This window comes from Ursus americanus, chromosome 3 (assembly GCF_024610735.1).
Source record: "Ursus americanus isolate L20-20 chromosome 3, mUrsAme1.1.p, whole genome shotgun sequence".
Taxonomy (NCBI): Eukaryota; Metazoa; Chordata; class Mammalia; order Carnivora; family Ursidae; genus Ursus; species Ursus americanus.
This window is the reverse complement of record NC_142129.1, coordinates 26,934,813-26,938,200: the sequence shown is the minus strand read 5'-3', so window position 1 is coordinate 26,938,200 and position 3,388 is coordinate 26,934,813. Positions and strand designations below refer to the sequence as shown.

General features: G+C 36.4%; 1 non-coding gene across 1 annotated transcript; it reads right to left on the bottom strand.

Moving 5' to 3' along the window:
* Positions 1–1,396: 1,396 nt before the first annotated feature.
* On the bottom strand, positions 1,397–1,611 carry LOC123789710 (small nucleolar RNA U3). The gene has a single exon (XR_006778877.2). It is a non-coding gene; the product is annotated as a small nucleolar RNA U3 (small nucleolar RNA).
* Positions 1,612–3,388: the final 1,777 nt, after the last annotated feature.

Genomic DNA, 3,388 nt, shown 5'->3' with positions numbered 1-3,388 from the left:
TTTTGTTAAGCATTTTTCATTTATCATTTGGCTCCATGTTTTTTGTTCATTTTGTTCTTTTTATCAGACATATTTTTCTACAAACGAGTCTTTTGCATTTTAAACTAGGTCTGTCTTTGACTTCAATTCTAATATGAATTTTTTTCCCCAATACATTTTTTGGTACGTGAATTCATTATAAAATAAAAATAGAAGTTTCTTCTCTTCTGGTACTTAAATCAAGTAAGTCTATCATCTGCTATGATTTAATTAGAATGTAGTCACTCCATTTCTCTGTATTTAAAAAATTCTTTCTACTGTAATACTCATCCATTTTAAATGTCAATGTTATTCTGAAATATAATTTATTATGCCACATTGTTTTCTACGCTTATTTCATCCACTAGATTGTAAACTCCTTGAAAAATATGCTTCACTAATCTTTCTCCACCCACCACCTATTTATTTCCTTATCCCTTGTTGGCTCCTAAGAATATAATCAATTATGGCATTTATTCATTTTATTTCTCATTCATTTCTGGTTTCCATACTGAGGCACTTGAAAAAAAATTTTCTTTTCTTTTTTTTTTTTTTAAAGATTTTATTTATTTATTTGACAGAGATAGAGACAGCCAGCGAGAGAGGGAACACAAGCAGGGGGAGTGGGAGAGGAAGAAGCAGGCTCATAGCAGAAGAGCCTGATGTGGGGCTCGATCCCAGATCGCCGGGATCACGCCCTGAGCTGAAGGCAGACGCCCAACCGCTGTGCCACCCAGGCGCCCCTGAAAAAAAATTTTCTGAAGTAGTTGCTAGACCCAATGTGGGGCTTGAACTCACAAGATTAAGAGTTGCACACTCCACTGACTGACCCAGCCAGGGGCTCCTGCACTTGAAAAAAATTTATAAAACCTACTAAGATTTTCTAAAACTTAATTTTTAAAACTTTTTAAAAAAATTTAAGTGGAATTGAGTGGGGGTGGGAGTAGTATTGGGAGTTATTAATCCAGAACAGGAATTTTGGTCTATTTTCTACATTATATTCTCTTAAAAATAGATGAACTATTTCAGTGTACTCATTAGCTTGAACTAATGATTAGATGAGACCTTCTCCCTCATTGGAAGAAAAAGTAAAAAAAGTACAAATCCGTTTACTGAAGATGGCTGATAATTCTACAGTTAAACTTAAAAATATATAAAAACTACATATTTCTAAGCAGTTTAAACCAACTCACATATAAAGTTAATCAAAGTATCATATCTAATTGAATTCATCAATTTTATGGCATGTTTGATTTTACAATTTTTTTCTTTGCAATTTCATATTCCTCCATTTTGTCGGCTAAGTAGAAAGTTTTATAATAACTTTTCTTCCTCCCTCCCTTCCTTCCTTCCTTCCTTCCTTCCTTCCTTCCTTCCTTCCGCTCAGACTGCATCCTCTCCCTCTTGCTCTCCCAAAGGAAGGGAAGAACCAACCAATATCCATGTTAATGGCGGTTGCAGAAGCAACATCAAGAAGGAGCTTCACGCTCAGGAGAGAATGCTGCACCTCTTCCTGGAAGTTTCCGGTGCTCAACACATTCAGAGAAACTTCTCTAGTAACAAACTAGAAATGATCCTTGAAAGTATGGTCTTTGAGATTTTCATTGTTGGTATTATGTGTCTCCTGAGGAGACACAGGGCAATTGCTATGGATGTCGGGTGTCCATATAATTTATTGTCTGAATTGGGGCAGTTTTGAGAATTAAAAGGCAATACTCCTAATAATCACTTGAGGACAATGTCTGTAAAGTGTGACTGTCCCCAGCAAACCAGAATGTCTGGTCACCCTATAGTCAAGGTTTTAGGGGAACACTGCTTTTCCCTAGGATTTTGTGTCCTAGAGGGGAAGGAATTTCTAGAATAGTATGGGGAAAAAAAACACTTTTATCTTTTCTCTGCCTCTTCTCTTATCCCCAGGAGAGGAGGATCTTGCTGATAGATGAGTTTGGGAGAAGAAATGGAGCGTGTAATCTCCAAGGATAACTACTGCCAAAGCAACCAATGTAATGCTTGATACTTCTAAAAATAAAGATTTCTCCAGATGCTTGTTGTAGAAGTTTCTGACATTATATAAAATAATATTTTTTTGGCTTGATAATTCTAATTTTAAATGTCCATATGGACTTCTGGAAAACTAAATTTAAGCATATCCCTCTCTTTACCACAGCTCCCTCTACTGTAAATCTTTTCATATGTTCAGGTAATATGTTCTTTAGGAAAGCTTTCCTATTTTTACACATCACCCAAAGATGCCTTCTCTGTTTCAGAGACTCCTCTGTTTCATTAAATTTAAATTGAACTTTTTAACTTTTTGTGTCCGCTAGCTTTTTGATTTAGGTAATAAATCAGGTTTCATCTATTTTATTTTGTGTATTAGTGAGCTACATTTATTAGTAATCTAACTTTTTAAAAAGATTTTATTATTATTTTTTTAAGTAATCTCTATACCCAACGTATAGGAGCTAGAACTTACAACTCTGAGATCAAGAGTCACATGCTCCACCCACTGAGCCAGCCAAGCACCCCATATTATTAATCTAATTTTTTAAAAGTTTTTTTAAAATTTATTTGAGAGAGAGAGTGAGCGAGCATGCAAGAGAGAGAGAACACCAGTAGGGGGAAGAGCAAAGAGAGAGGGAGAAGCTCACTTCTCACTGCCTGCTGAGAAGTGAGCCGGACCCCCGGACTCTGGATCACGACCCAAGCCAAAGGCAGACGTTTAATCACTGAGCCACCCAGGCGCCCCCACTAATCTAAATTTTAAAATTTAACTCAAATCGTAGCGACCAAGTTGGGACGATTTCTTTTTCTTTTCTTAAAGACTTCCCTGCAAAAGAGGACAGTTTAAGTTTGTTACTTTTGAGCACGCTATAGATCTTTCTATAATACTGACTCTTTAATGCTAAAGACAGAATCAAAAGATACTAAAGGCAAAACTAAATATTAACAAATACCTGTTTTTCAACTGCTTGCAAAAATGGGAATGGTTTAATAAACAATCATGAAAGATGCAGTACTATTCCAAATATAATATATCTTTTAGATTAGGAAACATCTACAATTGTTTACTGCTATATTACACCTCTCTCTTAAATCTCTCAAAACTAACCTTGCTATTGTTTCAGGACTAAAAGACACCAAGCTCCACGTACCTATTTACAAGGACTCTGAATTGAGTGTCAGCCTCTTCCTTTAGCTTTTTAGGAATAAATTTAGTTGCGTACCCCGAAGTTGAGAGGCCTGTACGCAGGCATTCCTTCTTGAGAAGGGATCCTCCCTCCACTCCAGCTGAAGGAGCTTGAGTGAGACATATCAAGAGGTCACAGGGAGACTGCACTTGAGTCTAAGGAACAATACTGCCCTCACTCAG